The following is a 17,466-nucleotide window of genomic DNA, read 5'->3' on the forward strand; positions in this document are numbered from 1 at the left end:
TTCTCCCTGTGTCTGCATGGGTTTCCTCCAGGTGACTGTCTGTGAGGAGTGTGATGTGTTCTCCCTGTGTCTGCGTGGGTTTCCTCCGGGTGACTGTCTGTGAGGAGTGTGATGTGTTCTCCCTGTGTTTGCGTGGGTTTCCTCCGGGTGACTGTCTGTGAGGAGTGTGGTGTGTTCTCCCTGTGTCTGCGTGGGTTTCCTCCGGGTGCTCCGGTTTCCTCCCACAGTCCAAAAACACACATTGGTAGGTGGATTTGCGACTCAAAAGTGTCCGTAGGTGTGAGTGAATGTGTGTGTGTGTTGCCCTGTGAAGGACTGGCGCCTCCTCCAGTGTGTATTCCCGACTTGCGCCCAATGATTCCAGGTAGGCTCTGGACCCACCGCGACCCTGAATTGGATAAGCGGTTACAGATATTGAATGAATGAATGAACACCAGTGGATAGGGGCTTTAGCGAATTTTGTTTTTTGGTTTGTTATGTACCATAATAACAATCTCTAGTTCAGCGTTACATCCCTCAGCCTCATCACCATTTCTTCTATCAATGACCTACAACACTTATAATGTACTACAATACCCAGCATGCACTGAGCAAAATACATAAAACCACTGGGAAAGAAATGCACTGACGCAGAAGCCAATAAACATGGATGTGATATTCAGCATCCTTACTGTAAAATCCAAACCCTACATCATTTGTCGTTCCTCCCACACTGAAGATGCAGTGATACTTTATTAATCTGTGCCCCATCATCAGCTCCAAAGTCTTTAGAGTAGATGTTGGAGCCTTCCTTCAGCATCAGGAACAGCCTGAAGTAAGTCACTGATGTTGGACGATAAGTTCTGAATGACAAACGCCAGTCCAGCCTTTCCCATAGGTATTGAACTCAGCACTTCCACTGCCCCACAGCCTTGTGCTGTGGCCAACGCTTATAGGTAAAAGGCACGGTGACCTTGTGTTCACAGGCAGTCGCTCCTTCATTCCTAACTGAACAGTAACGATGAGAGAAAGTGTCATCAAGCTTTTGACTGGCAGTGTACAGGCTTAAAAACCGTGACCATCTGTTCATACTTGGCTTCTGTGAGTAACAAAACAACTCAGAGTGATTCACTGTGTATGAATCTTTCTTCTGTGTTTGTTAAATATTCGGCCTGCAGTTAATTTCTCGTCAAAATACGACCGAAAAAAGCAATCCACCGAGGAAGAGTCACAGTGTTTATCACACTGCAGCACTGATAACTCACAGGAAACAGAACCCAGAGGCTTTGGCTGTAAAACCAATGCAAAACCGAGCTGCGTCCCTTTACTGTGCCTGTGCCCTTGTGAGCGCGGCGCTCAATCTCCAGTGAGACCCTGGGGACCCTCGCTTTAATTGCAATCTTTCACTTTAGGCCAAAATGTGTCCTGTATATTGTGTAATAATAATAATTAAAGCTCCCAGTAGGAGGGTGTTATCCTTACTTTGGTTATTGTGATAAAGTGGTAAATGTGAGCAAATGACAAGACTGAAAGCACTAAAGGAGAAAGCCAGCGTTTCCTGTTTGACCTGAAACTGCATTCATTAATTACACAACACGTCCAAGAGCTGGTCATCCTATAATCAGTAAGGCCAGCTTCTGTAAGGTCATGCAGAACTACAACCTCCACAGGGTTGGACTGACCAATGGGTTGCGAGGCTCTAGAGGAGTCTTACATGAGCTTAAGGTGACCATGGGTTTAAAGCTCCCCACCTTTACTTTGGACTGGTGGAGCTCCAGCCAATAACCTTGTAAGTGGGAGTGGCTTTTGTCAGAGGTTTTTGAATCATTCTCAGCGCTGCAGTGACACTGACGTGGTGGTGGTGTGTTAGTGTGTGTTGTGCTGGTGTAGAGTGGATCAGACACAGCAGCAGCTGCTGGAGTTTTTAAACCCCTCAGTGTCTGGACTGAGAACAGTCCACCGACCAAAAACATCCAGCCGACAGCGTCCTGTGTCACTGATGAAGGACTAGAGGACGAGCGACACATACTGCCCAGTAAACAAGGAACGTCCCTGGACGTTCAAAATAGGTCTAAACGTAGTCTGTCCGTCAAGGACATATTTTAAACATCAATGGACGTCCAAAATCCATCTTAAAAATGGTGACCAATTGATAACGTCAGTGGACGTCCAAAATGTGTTTCAAACAAGTAATTTATTTCGGGACCAATTAATAAAGTCAATGGACGTCCAAAATACGTCTAATAGTCATCTTTTCAATGTCTGTGTTTGGACGTCTTTTCAACTTTCATTTTCAACCTTAAGAGAACGTTGATTAGACGGCAGTAGTTAAGTTATTTCAACGTTGAATCAACGGCAAAATGTTTACTGGGTGTGCAGCGACAGTTGAGCTACTGTCTCTGACTCTACATCTACAAGGTGGACCAACGAGGGAGGAGTGTCTCACAGAGTGGACAGGGAGTGGACACAGTTTAAAAACACTAAATATTTAGGGGGCGCCCAGTAAAGGCTTGATCGTAGATGTCCAAATTAATGAAGATATTATTGTACTGAAATAACAATGCTTTTTACGAGAGTCTGGATTTAGATTAGTTTACCCAGCTCTGTGTGCCAACTGGGGCACTATGGGTAGCAGTGTGGCTTTATTCACACAGACTTTTAATTACCAGGTTCTTTCAAAACGACAAAGCTGCTGTAGATTTCCATATAAAATGTAGGTGATTTATTCCTCCCAGTATCCGGTCTGACAGGCGGCTAGTGATTGGTTGTTTGGCTCTTTATTTCATTCAAACAGTAACAAAAAAGTCAGCAGCAAGCGAAGACAATGGAAACGGCCGCAACAGCTGCAGAAAAATAGCTTTTTTAATTAAAACACCAGTGTGTTTCAGTCTGTTGACTTTTCGCCTTGTATTTTTAAGCAGCCCTATCATCAATCAACAGGTGTATGCATTTCCATAATTAGCCTAAAACATCCGGACAATCTTTTGCTCTCCTTGCGCTCACTGTGCTAAATCCTCCCGTTTACAAATAACAGCCTGTTTGTGAGGAGTGTGGTGTGTTCTCCCTGTGTCTGCATGGGTTTCCTCTGGGTGACTGTCTGTGAGGAGTGTGGTGTGTTCTCCCTGTGTCTGCGTGGGTTTCCTCCGGGTGACTGTCTGTGAGGAGTGTGGTGTGTTCTCCCTGTGTCTGCGTGGGTTTCCTCCGGGTGACTGTCTGTGAGGAGTGTGGTGTGTTCTCTCTGTGTCTGTGTGGGTTTCCTCCGGGTGACTGTCTGTGAGGAGTGTGGTGTGTTCTCTCTGTGTCTGCGTGGGTTTCCTCTCACGCTCCAAAAACACACGTTGGTGGGAGGATTGGTGACTCAAAAGTGTCCGTAAGTGTGAGTTTGTGAATGAATGTGTGAGTGTTTGTTGCCCTGTGAAGGACTGGCGCCCTGATTGATTCCAGGTAATGAATGAATGAATGAACATGTGATTTTGGACTGTGAGAAAACACCAAAAAACCTCCACCACTGTGTCCCAACGTGGTTCAAAACCAGGACCCAGAAATTCATTTATTAATAAATCCATCCAACACCTTTAGGATTGGTTAGTGTGGTTCTTCAGATCCAAAACATCTGTAGCTGAACTCTCCAATGCTCTGAATGCCATCAGATCCTGACAGAAATGTTCCAGCATTGAGTATTAACTCCTTCAGAAGAGTAGAAGCAGAACAAACTTGTGCCTAACCTTCATTACTAAAGGTAAGAAAAGTGTGCAAACTGTTCGGCGTACAGTGTAATTTACAATAACACCAGTCCTTCACTGTTATGTCTGTAGCAGTCTGAGCTGTAGGCACTGTGGGATAATAACAGGTTACATGGCTGTGTTGTAGCCGGGGAGAACGCCACCTGGGCTTTAATCACGATCCCACGCCCTCCTGGAGCTGAGCTGATGCATTCGCGTCAGACGGGCGGTCAGCGGCTCGCTGGGAGCCGTCCAGCACTCAGACGCTTTGATGGTTCCACACAGATGTTTTCTGCGTGTGGCAGAACTGTGGGTAAACTCCCCAGAGATCCCACCATCGTAATCCCCCCAAGAGCCACAGGGACCCAGGAGACAGGCTTTCACACACACACACACACACACTCACACACACACACACTGAATATTTCTATCCTCATTCACAAACTGTTGATCCGTGCATTGGGAGAGAGGCAATTCACAAAGCCGGATTTCTGAGGATTTCTTAGGATTTCTAACTTAAAGAAATAAACCAAAACATCAAGACCATTTCAGTCCTTTTCTTCTCCTTATATTGGGAACCCCTGAAATCAGGAATTGGCTTTTGGCATTAATTACCCAGCTGATTAAGGGTAATTAAGTGTTGTGCATTAAACTATGCATTTGTTTATTCCCAGAGGAAAGTTCGTTTGCTCCTAAGATACTTGAGAGTCTTAAAGGGGACATATAATAAAACATTTAATTCACTCGTTCACTGTATTTGCACATCCACTGGGGTGTCTTGTGTTAACCCAGCGCACACTGTGAAAAAACACCACCCAGTCAGGTTTCTGTGGGCTGCCTACATCAGAAGATTTGATACAATGAGTCATCCTGATTTTGCTCCACTTCTGACATGAAGAGAAAAGGCTTTAGGATGGTCCCTCCCCTCATCTGAGTCGCTCCAATCACAGCGCTGACTTAAGCAACCCACAGAAAACTAACTGGGTCGTCCTGCTGTACGGTATGTGGGTTGGTGGGTTGTATGATATAATGTTCCCTTTACTCCAGAAAGTCAGAAGCTGCAGGATTGTCTCCTGTGTAATGGCCTCCCACAACAGTTTACAGCACTGTTTCTGTAGCTCTTCTTTAGGTACGTAATAGAGTTTATTCTTGAAAATGATTGCCAGTCAACTCCATGGTGGAGAAGCAGATAGTGTCACAGCAACACAGCCCTAGGGTCCTAGGGTTGTGAGTTTGACCCTTGCTCCGGGTGACTGTCTGTGAGGAGTGTGGTGTGTTCTCTCTGTGTCTGCGTGGGTTTCCGCCGGGTGACTGTCTGTGAGGAGTGTGGTGTGTTCTCTCTGTGTCTGTGTGGGTTTCCTCCGGGTGACTGTCTGTGAGGAGTGTGGTGTGTTCTCCCTGTGTCCGCGTGGGTTTCCTCCGGGTGACTGTCTGTGAGGAGTGTGGTGTGTTCTCCCTGTGTCTGCATGGGTTTCCTCCTACAGTCCCAAAACACACGTTGGTAGGTGGATTGGCGACTCATGTGAATGTGTGAGTGTGTGTCGCCCTGTGAAGGAATGGCGCCCCCTCCAGGGTGTGTGACCCACCACAACCCTGAGCTGGATAAGCGGTTACAGACAATGGATGAATGAACTGCATGAGGAACTAGAATACTGTTGTGTCTGCAATAATTCAGGAGATGATTTCTTACATTCATCTCATTTTAAGATGTGATATACACCCAGTCACCCACAGTCAGCTCTTATATCACAGTTATTAAAAGGGATTTGACAGCATTCAGCCATTAGAACATTAATAAAGTCAGGTACTGATGTTGGTTGGTTCTGGATTTGAAATCGCGCCAACTCACACAAATGTTTTAGGAAAGACATCACTCTGGAGTTCCGCTTGCTCCATAGCTCAGGGGGGCTTTATACCCCTCTAGGTATTGGGTATGATGACTTTAGGCTCATGTGCAGCTGCTACAGACCCTCCCTTTCTATTCTCAGTCTTCCTTAAAGCAGCTGGCTTCACTGATTAGGAGGGTGTGTGGATATTTTTATTTATTATAAATACAGCACATACATGATATATATTCTTACATTTTCTGCGTTTTGCATTTCCTCATGGGCGAAAGAGTAGTTGAAGGAGGGTCTCTCTCTCTCTCTCTCTATTAGAGCTTGTGGAAAATCCACTCAGCCCCCCAGAGATGGCGCAGCACCGGCTTTGTAATGAGCTGCAGCAAAATGGTGTTAAAGCAGGAAAAAGCGTGTGAAGGTAAAGAGATGAAGGGCAGCGGCTCCTCCACAGCTCTGGGGCCCCGGGGCCCGGCCCTCACCCGGGAAGCTAATGAAAAGAAATTGTGTGAATGACTTGTGTGGTTTATTTTGGCTGAGGGCTTGCGGAGGAGGAGGGGGGGGGTAGTCTCGGTGTGTAACGTGACACGTGTCGGCTGCACATGCGGCCTTCTGCTCTGGCTCTGACTGATTAGACTGAAGGACTTACTGCTCGCCTTTTTGACTCAGTGCTTTGGGAAACTGAATATAAACCTACAGTAATGAAGCAGCTTGGAGAATGGGACGAACTGGAAGCTGAAGCTGCTTCTGTGTTGGCTTAGTGAACTGTTGTTTTGGTTTAGTGTTAAAATGTAATTATATCAGTGGGGAACCCTCAAGGGTTTCACAGACCATCAGAGAAATTGTGTTTAAAAGAATACATGTCTGCTGTTCGGAATAAAAACATTACGCTCATAGTGTTTAAAAGCGGCAGGTATTTTAATAATACCCTCATTTCATTTCAAATTCTTGAAATACCTCATTACAAATTGCCCATTCAGAAATTATTTCACAGTGGTATCTAGCCACATCAAGTGAAGGGGTTCTCTCATTGATTAGGTCTTCAGGAGCCGAAGAGAAGGCCTTAACTACCAACACAATTAAGCAGTAATGGAGGAATCAGTCATATTTTAATTCTGATGTGGGAGAAAAACATCACTTCAGGGCTTTTGGAACTTACATCACTGACTAATAAATAAGAACGGAAACAAACAGCGTTAGCTTTAAGCCAGGACTCGTTACTCTGCAAGATTCAGTGTAAAACGCCCAGGTTAAAGACATGCTGTCAGTTAGAAACAAGATTGTTAGCACAAATGTTAGCATAGCACTCACACCCAGTGCTGTTACATATTCTACCCCTTTTCCACATCAATGAAACATCAATGTCCTGCACTGGTCAAAATACCACAAGGAATCAACCCGCACAGCAGCGTTCTCCCCCGGTCTAAACAGCCCAGTTCAGAACGCCCGCTTTCAGCACCTGTTTCTTTAAATGTTCACCCCAACCCCAAGCGCAGGAGTGAGGAGTGAGGAGCAGAAGCTCTGGTTTTTGTCAGTTTTCACTTGGTTTTCTTCCTTCTCCATTCTTGTTTTCTCTGTTTTTACTCAGTGCCCTTATTTCCCTGCACTCGTGGTGTTTGATTTTCTCAGTTTAACCTTTGCACTCTCACATATATGCAGGTTCAGTGATTGGAGAGCCTCGGACGAGGGGGTGGGACAACTCTAAAATCTCTGCGCTCTACGTAAGATACAGCAAAAAATGTTGTCCTGTTTCTATTTTCCCTGTTTTGTCTCTGTTTGTTATTGTTCATGTCTCCACCCTAGTCCCACCTTAGTCCTGCCTCTGTCCCGTTACTGTCTCCAGGTGTTCCTCGTTTGTCTTGTCCTGATATACCCCTGTAGTTTGAGTGCTCCTTTGTCTGGTGTTGTGTGCGTAGATATGTGTTTCACGGTCTTTCTGTTCACACGTGTCTACCCCGGTTCATGGCTCTTCCCTGTCCGTACTTGTTTAGCTCTGTTTAGTTAGTTTTGTCTTTATTACCCATGTTTATTTTGATTCTGGGTATATAAAGGAGGAACCAGCGCCCTCCACCTTTGTTTTGTGCTCTCCGGTCTGTCTGTCTTGTCTATTTCTCATGCCATACCAGGCTTGTCTTTGTATCTCTTTTGTCTCTTGTCTGTTTGTGTGTTTACTCTGTTTATGTCTATGTTCAAGTTTAGTCTGTTTAGCTTTCTTTGTCTGTTTAGTTCTTCCTGCCCAGGTGTCTATTTAGCTCTATGTTTAAGATTAGTCTGTTTCTCTCTCTATGTTTAGCTCCCTCTACCTAGGTTTCTCAGTCCAGTTCCCTCTCTCTAAGTCTCTCTGTCCAAGTCATTGTTTCCAAGTTTCTGTCTCAGTCTTTCTTTGTTTAAGTATTCTCTCTAGTTATCTTAGTCTGTCTTTGTATTGTTATATTGTGTTGTAAATAAGTTACTGTGTCCGCCTCCGTCAGTCCGCCCCGTGATCCTGACACATGTCCACTTTAAGACCTATGCCGTATAGCCATTGTTTTTTAAACATATCTAATTATGCAGTACCTAGTTGCACAAAGGATTAGTAGTAATAGATATACATTAGTATTTGATCATATTCAAGCTTTCACTTTCAGCTCTTTACTGTTTGTATTAAATTCAGAAAATTATCAAAAACTGGACAACAATTTCATGTCATACTTCAAATTTAAATCATTATAAAATACATTAGGGCCGGCACCGTGGAGCAGCAGGTAGTGTCGCAGTCACACAGCTCCAGGGACCTGGAGGTTGTGGGTTCGATTCCCGCTCCGGGTGACTGTCTGTGAGGAGTGTAGTGTGTTCTCCCTGTGTCTGCGTGGGTTTCCTCCGGGTGACTGTCTGTGAGGAGTGTAGTGTGTTCTCCCTGTGTCTGCGTGGGTTTCCTCCGGGGGCTCCGGTTTCCTCCCACAGTCCAAAAACAAACATTGGTAGGTGGATTGGCGACTCAAATGTGTCCATAGGTGTGAATGTGTGTGTGTGTGCCTGTGTTGCCCTGTGAAGGACTGGCGCCCCCTCCAAGGTGTATTCCCGCCTTGCGCCCAATGATTCCAGGTAGGCTCTGGACCCACCGTGACCCTGAACTGGATAAGGGTTACAGATAATGAATGAATGAATGAATAAATAAAATACATTACCTAAAAAATGTAGAACAGATTGAAGTCATAATCTTTTTCCACACTCTCCACACAAAGTCTGAGCCATGACCCAGAAATAACAATTACAATTTATTATCAGATATAATTGTTAATGCTTCTTTGCAGTTACTGTTGCATGTAAAGTGGTGCATGTTTTTCACGTGTGTGTAATCTAACAAACTCTTGTTTGGGATATTAACGAATGCAAAATAAAGAGCAATTAATTATGCAGTCTGCAGCTCTTGAGTGTTGTTATGGTACGATGGTGTGAAAATTCATAAGCACCATGTTTGCTCCTTGTTAATTTGCACTGCATCAAATGCATAGCTGCTGATGGTGCAGAGTCGAAATCAAATTGTTAGTCGACTTGAAAAATGAAGCAACACCATAAAGCAATTACAACGCCAATACGTTCATATTAGGCCTAATAAGACAGTAGCAATGGCTGGCGTGTTATTTCTTCCTAATTAGACACCTGCTGGGTCTCAATCTCACAACATTGTGAGATTACAGAAGAGCTGTCCCGTTTGCTCCTGCGATCATACGCCCTCATTATATAATGAAGGGACAAACAGGGTGGTCTCTCACGCTTGTAGCCCAGCATTTCTCAGCACTGGACTGTTCCTGTTCAAATTTACGGCATGTGGCAGATGCTCTTATCCAAGTTTGGTTGATACATCACTAAGAGACCTCCTCAAGCACCCTCATAAGGACAGCAGGGGGTTCCTGCCTGAGTTGGCACATTAACTACTGTTAGGCATGTTTTTGTGCTAACGGATGCTGCACATTGGCGGTAGCTGGGGTGACTCCCTGTTGTTGCGAAAAATATAAAGTGCTTTGGGGCTCTAAAGAGTGCTATTTAAGTTTCAGGTATAATGTAGTGGATAATATAACTGCCCTACGGTACAATTTCCAGCTTGGGCTGGAACACCACGCAGTACCATGAAGAGTCCATGGACAATACGCCTAATACATTCAGCGTGAGCTAAGAGCATCTGCCAAATGCCATAAATATAAATGCAGGAAAATAAAATACGAGGCACACTACAGGACTCCGGTGTCTGGATCTGAAAGGACCCAACATCTGAGAGTAAGAGTGATGACCTGGGTTTTTTTTGCTTTTAGCTTTATATGCTAATGAAGGTGATTACAAGGATGGGGCCTGTAGGACTGATCCCTGATCAGCAGTCTTTCCTCAGAAAGGCTTGATAAATGCAGCATAATTCCTTCTGTCAGAAGACAACTTAACTGTCAGAAGATGACATGAGCTCGCCCTCTCTCTCTCTCTCTCTCTCTCTCTCTCTGTCTTAGCCCTGCTAAAAGATGTAATAAGATTAATGACAGTTCAGCAGTTTTAAGCGATTATGGTGGAAGCTTCCAGAATCCAGCCACTACAACCGAGGTGCTCTGTTTCTGTTTAACCCCAAACAGCGTCATAAACAGGTCAGTGCTCCAGAGAGGTGATTATCCTATTGTGTGCTTAATGGCCCTTAATGACAGCGCTTAATGAGAATTAATGAAGGCCTTTACGAACAAACCCCCCCCTCCATACACACACACACACAGAGAGAGAGGGAAAGAGCCACCTGAGTGAATATGCAGGCATTGCCTTTCATAGCTCTGGTCTCATCTTCAATAACCATTAAGGGGAAGGTATTTTGATAATTACAGTGCTTTATTACTTTTCTCATGGAAATATATGGAGAAACACACACACACACACACACACACACACACACCCGCTGAGGAGCTGATATTGCAGCATAGTCAGTTTTCCCATTGAAGCGTTCAGCTGTGTTTGTTTCTGTGTTACACGTTTTAATAATAAACTCTTATCTGGATGAAACGCACGTGACTCAGTAATAAAGCTCCACAATGGGGGTAATCTAACAGTGCAAATTCATAATCAGATCCGACACAAACATGCTGAAAAACGCCTCAATTACATTCTCCTTCGTTAGTGGCTGCACCGAATAAATAAACTGTGAACTGAATGTACCTACTACAACCGTGAACATCATTTTTCTATTAATATTATATTCACCAGTACAGCTACAGCCAAAGATAAACTCATTTCATCCATTCATTGTCTGTAACCCTTATCCAATTCAGGGTCGCGGTGGGTCCAGAGCCCACCTAGAATCAATGGGCACAAGGCGGGAATAACACCCTGGAGGGGGTGCCAGTCCTTCACAGGGCAACACACACACTCACACATTCACACACACACTCACACCTACGGACACTTTTGAGTCACCAATTCACCTACCAACGTGTGTTTTTTTTGGACTGTGGGAGGAAACCAGAGCACCCGGAGGAAAAACATGCAGAAACAGGGAGAACACACCACACTCCTCACAGACAGTCACCCGGAGGAAAAACATGCAGACACAGGGAGAACACACCACACTCCTCGCAGACAGTCACCCGGAGGAAACCCACGCAGACACAGGGAGAACACACCACACTCCTCACAGACAGTCACCCGGAGGAAACACACGCAGACACAGGGAGAACACACCACACTCTTCACAGACAGTCACCCGGAGGAAACACACACAGACACAGGGAGAACACACTACACTCCTCACAGACAGTCACCCGGAGGAAACCCCCGCAAACACAGGGAGAACACACCACACTCCTTACAGACAGTCACCCGGAGGAAACCCACGCAGACACAGGGAGAACATACCACACTCCTCACAGACAGTCACCCGGAGGAAACACACACAGACACAGGGAGAACACACTACACTCCTCACAGACAGTCACCCGGAGGAAACCCATGCAAACACAGGGAGAACACACCACACTCCTTACAGACAGTCACCCGGAGGAAACCCACGCAGACACAGGGAGAACATACCACACTCCTCACAGACAGTCACTCGGAGGAAACCCACGCAGACACAGGGAGAACACACCACACTCGTCACAGACAGTCACCCGGAGGAAACCCACGCAGAGATGGAATTATCTTGATGTAAAGTAATAAATTACACTACTCTGTGTGCCTGTGTGTGGCGAGGGCAATAATTATCACCCTAGAAAAAGCATGAAATGCAATGAGACATTCTGAAGCAGCTGCACATGAGCCTAAGGTTGCAATACTCAATGCTAAGCACCGACAAAAGGGATATAAACCCACCCCTACCCCCGCAAAGCATAGGCATTGGAGCTGTGAAGCTGCTTTCCCTGGAGTGATGAACTCTATCCAATACTTTTTGAACGAGTTGGAGTTGTGTTTGCATTCCAGAAATTTCAATCTGAGGAATGCCATCAAATCCCCGCAGAAATGTTTCTAAAGACTTTCTAGAAAGACACTCTTACTGCAGCAATGTGGGAAAACCTCTTTAATGCTATCCTTCATTTTAAGGACTGTTTGATGCAAAGGTTGCCGCAAATGATTTGTCTTAATGTATGTCAATACATTGGTATTTGTGACATCACAAACCACAATTTGCATATGCATGGTACATTTTGAAGCTGGAGTTGCAGGCTACAACAAAAATGACATGAGTGAATTCAACGTAGGCTTATAATCGTCAACAAGTCGTGACAGGGATCACTATTCTGTTTGCACCGACAGAGATCCAGCGCTCTGGAGGAACAGGTTGGCCTTGCCCTTAAGCGAGGGAGTGCCTCACCTCCTGTTGCACCCAAAAATGTAACCTCAGGAGAGAAGCATCAACTCACCAGAGGTTGTACGTGAATGCCCGGTTTGCCCAGTTGGTAGAGAAATAGTACGTGGCACAGTCTAGACTCCATTCCCACCCCACCTCTGGTGAATAGATGGTTGTCTCTCGCGTACGTTCGGGTTCCACGAGGTCTGAGGTATTTTTCTCAGTTTTGAATTTCAGAGTTCCTCTGGGTCCAGGGGCTGGATCTGTGGTAGTGCAAGCAGACCAGTGTTCCCCCATGACACAGATGTATGTGTAGATGAGATTTGTAATTCAGATTTTTCTCTGAAATGCTTTGAATAAAGTATTCCCAACTCAGACGCCTCTTGGGATAATATTAATGTCAGTTCCCAGCCCAAAACTGAATCCGAAGACCCCCTTCCTTTGTCTAAAATGACGTGGTAAGAACACACACTCTAACTGAAAGCTCCTGTGTGTGTGTTATCCACTTCCCTGTGTACTTTAATATGCTACTGGCTTGTGTCCAGGGAGCTGGCTCTGCTTTGGCTCTCTCCCGCGCCTCACACCAGATTTCTCCCCCAGGACGGAGGTCCGTTCGCAGGGAGAGAGGGAGAGACAAGCTGGAGTGGTCAGGTGGTGCTGTGCCCAGCCTTGCCTGCAGATTTGGCAGACATTAGCATGACTCTTATAGGCTAATTAAACAGCCGTCCCTCAAAGCTCGTCAACGGCGAGAGCGATCCAGGAGAAGAGAAGAGAGCCAGAGATTCAACCCTCCACCACTGACACGCTGACACCAATTGGTTTGTTTCCAGAACCTCTTTCCCCTTCCATTTATCCCTCTACCACTTTTTATCCGAGCCTTCCTCTCGGTCTCCCTCTTTCTCTCTCTCTCTCTCTAGCTCGCTCCCTCTCTCTCCACTCACTTTCAGCACTTGACATTTAGGTTTTTGTCTGGCGTTGAAGTGCAGTGGGGCAAGGCTGCCATCATCTGAAAGAAAGAGTGAAAGATTTACTTCTGGATTCTGACAAACAGGCGGCAGCTCAGCTTTCAGAAAATATCAACTGAAGCTTTAAAAAAAGCCCTGTAGCTATTGTTTTCTTGTATTTCTTACATGTTTTTTGACAAATATGTGTGTTTTTATGTCCCTGATCATATCATTCATATGTGGAAGCTAATCTGGATATTCAGAATTTCTGTGAGATCACAAAACCCGGCCTACGTACATATATCCACCTATTTATCACCACCCATTATGTTTTACTCATTCCCAATAATGTTATAAGGAGTGTTTCAGGTTCCAGTTACTGTGCCTTTAAGACGGATGTATGTAAATGAGCTGTGTTCACATTGCCTCATTCAAAATGTCTTCCAGACTGAACCTGAACAGCTGTGGGCTGAACACAGCAGTTGGCTGAAGGTGGAAATATGAAAATGTGTTGAGTTCTGTGACCTCACAAAAACATCAAGCTAAAATTCTTAGCTTAGCTTCCATATACAAACGGCATGGACCGGTGTGTACTAATGACGATTCCATAGTACGGGCCCTTTAACTAGCACAAGTGGGACCACATACCTGATCCCTGCTCAGTAAACCATGTCTCTGAAAGTGTATATGTGTTATGCTGAGATAATGGCTTGTGAAGCTATTTCTAGACCAGTCCAAACTACCTGACGTTGGAGGTGGCCAACAGCAGCGTGGTGCAACACTGCCATCTGTTGTTGGAGGCTGACAAAGCCCCATGCTTCACGCTCCACTCTGTGATAAAGTGTTCACATTAGGAGCTCCTGAGACTCGTGCTGCCAACCAGTCTGCTGGATAGGAAAGACAACCATCTGCTGCCTTATTCCTAGTTAAGTGTTTACCGGAATACATCATCACCATTATGTTCCCTTTGAAATGTGCTCTGCTTCAGACCATTAGGCCACTCTGTCAAAGCGCTCCACAAAAACCTGTTCACTGCGAATTTCTGCCTCATTTTGTGCCTGGTTTCGGTGTGTTGTGAAAAATGGATTCGAAATTTTCTGAACACAGAGGGCTGTGTTTACGCTGGGCACATTCTGAGTTTTCAAGAGGAGAAATGAGAGGCTGTAACTCTCTGTGAAGACATTTAGACTTGTAAAATAATTGCATACAGTGCGTGTGATTAAAAATACAGTATTTTTTGTTATACATCATTAAATACATATTGTGAGGAGTAGGGTGCAGAAAATCCAAAGTTGCTCCAGGATCAGGAATATAATGAAGTGTTACTATTATTTAATAATATATTTATTCATTCATTCATTCTCTGTAATTGTTTATCCAGTTCAGGGCCTAGTTCTGGGTCCGGAGCCCACCTGGAGTCACTGGGCACAAGGCGGAAACAGTCCTTCACAGGGTGACATATACACTCACACATTCATTAACGCCTATGGACATTTTGAGTAGCCAATCCACCTATCAATGTGGGAGGAAACCGGAGCATCCGGAGGAAACCCACGCAGACACAGGGAGAACACACCACACTCCTCACAGACAGTCACCCGGAGGAAACCCACACAGACACAGGGAGAACACACCACACTCTTCACAGACACTCACCCGGAGGAAACCCACACAGACACAGGGAGAACACACCACACTCCTCACAGACAGTCACCAGGAGGAAGGCCCAGGACCCTGGAGCTGTGTGACAGTGACAGTACCTGTTGCTCTACGGTGCCACATTAATATTATATTATGGGCATTATTTCCTGAGTAGTGATTTTGCTTGAAATATTGCATTGCAGCATTAAAGAGGATTTCTCTGATTTCTCAGAGTTTCTACATTATTCATTGAATGTAAACAAAGTTGTTCAGTCACAAGCTTTGATGGGAAGCGCTTAATTGTAGAGAAGATATTGATTTATGAGTCTGGTGAACAGCAGTACTTTACAGTGTTATTGATAGAAACCAGGAGGTGTGATGTCTAAAGTACAAACATGCATTTCATTTAATCAGCGATTATTTTGTAGTAGGATTTTATTGGCAAAAAAATAATGGTAATTCTACAAAGAGTGTTCTCCCTGTGTCCACATAGGCTTCCTCTGGAAAAAAAAAAAACACACACACACACGTTGGTAGGTGGATTGGAGACTCAAAAGTGCCTCTAGGTGTGAATATGTGATTGTGTGTCAACCTGTGAAGGAATGGCGCCCCCTCCAGGGTGAGTCCCTGCCTTGCACCCAGTGATTCCGGGTAGGCTCCGGACCCACCGCGACCCTGAACTGGATAAGTGCTTACAGACCATTACAGAATGAATGAATGAGCCTCTGTTTAAATTCTCCTACATACTGTACCTGGAGGAAACCCACGCAGACACAGGGAGAACACACCACACTCCTCACAGACAGTCACCTGGAGGAAACCCACGCAGACACAGGGAGAACACACCACACTCCTCACAGACAGTCACCCGGAGGAAACCCACGCAGACACAGAGAGAACACACCACACTCCTCACAGACAGTCACCCGGAGGAAACCCACACAGACACAGGGAGAACACACCACACTCCTCACAGACAGTCACCCGGAGGAAACCCACGCAGACACAGGGAGAACACACCACACTCGTCACAGACAGTGATTCCGGGTAGGCTCCGGACCCACCGCGACCCTGAACTGGATAAGTGCTTAGACACCATTACAGAATGAATGAATGAGCCTCTGTTTAAATTCTCCTACATACTGTACGTCACTAAATAAACACTAGGTAGTATTTTTACTTTAAAATCACTGTGATGCTTCACTGAGCTGTAATAAAGGTGAGTATGCACTATGTATCTTTTGGAGGATTGTAGGAAAACTCAGTGTTCTACATGTGAATAAAAACAGAGCGAACTTCCCCTTTAAGGCATAAATAATTTAGATCCAGCAAGCGACATGTTGACGATTTGCATCCTGTCTTTCACTTGTCGGGTGTCTTTTTCAAGACCTGTATTACACACATTTCTGAGGAGTGTATGTGCTTTACTTTCTCGATTTCCTCCCCTCAGCCCTTCTTTTCCAAGTGTGCATTAAATCCTTTGTGCTGGAATCAGCCAGGTTGAAGTCGGCTGCTGCAGTACCTGAAAGCTGGGTCACTTGTTCAGCTTCCACATGCCTACACAATGAGTCAGCCGCTCTTATCTCCACCTCCACTGCTGCTCCCCACAATCCTGTCTGCCTGCTTGCAGTCACTGAGAGAAACGCGCCATTTTCTAATTCAGCGGCTCAAGTCTGAAATGGGCTCGCTTTAGCCGCCTCTGCTGCCCACACCGCAAGTCAATGGCCCGGCTGCTTGAGAATGAGACAGGGAGGATTCGCAAAGAGGAAAGAGGAGAGGGAAAAAAAATAAAACAAAGCTGGAGACACAAAGCATCTGTGTTTGTGACTACACTTCATGTCATAGCCGGCTGAAGAGAAGAGAGAAAAGAGCTGGATATTGCTTTCGTTTAGAAGCAATTCATTAGACTCTTAGCAATTACAAAATGACAAAATGATAGGGCAGAAAAGGGCCGCCTTCATTAAGCCTTAAGCTGGGCGTTCGATTTGATTGCAGGATTATATTTCGGAGGGAAAAATGGTTTTGGCAGATGGCCGGAGAGAGAGTAGCCAACTGCAGGAAGGTTTATGGAGCCTTCGAGTTTCCCCAGCTGCAAACAATCCGTAATACAGCAAAAAGTACAACTTTCACTGCTACTCTTTTAGGAAAAACCTGCTCTAAATAGTCTGCCATTTAGGATCGCACTGATATGGGTTCATGGGGAAATGTGGATAGCAGTACTCCTGATATTTTTTCATATCTGTGAATATCATTGCTGATATTCATTCATTCATTATCTGTAACCCTTATCCAGCTCAGGGTCGCGGTGGGTCTGGAGCCTACCTGGAGTCACTGGGTACAAGGCAGGAACACACCCTGTAGGGGGCGCCAGTCCTTCACAGGGCGACACACACTCATACATTCACTCAAACACTCACAGCTAAGGACACTTGAGTCACTTTTGGCTAGTAAAAAAAAGTGTGAGTGACTGGGTTAGTGTGTGAGTAACTAGATGGGTGTGTGAAACTGTCCACAGGTGTGAGTGTGTGAGTGACTGGGTGAGTTTATGAAAC

Source organism: Hoplias malabaricus, chromosome 18, assembly GCF_029633855.1.
Source record: "Hoplias malabaricus isolate fHopMal1 chromosome 18, fHopMal1.hap1, whole genome shotgun sequence".
In the NCBI taxonomy this organism is placed as follows: Eukaryota; Metazoa; Chordata; class Actinopteri; order Characiformes; family Erythrinidae; genus Hoplias; species Hoplias malabaricus.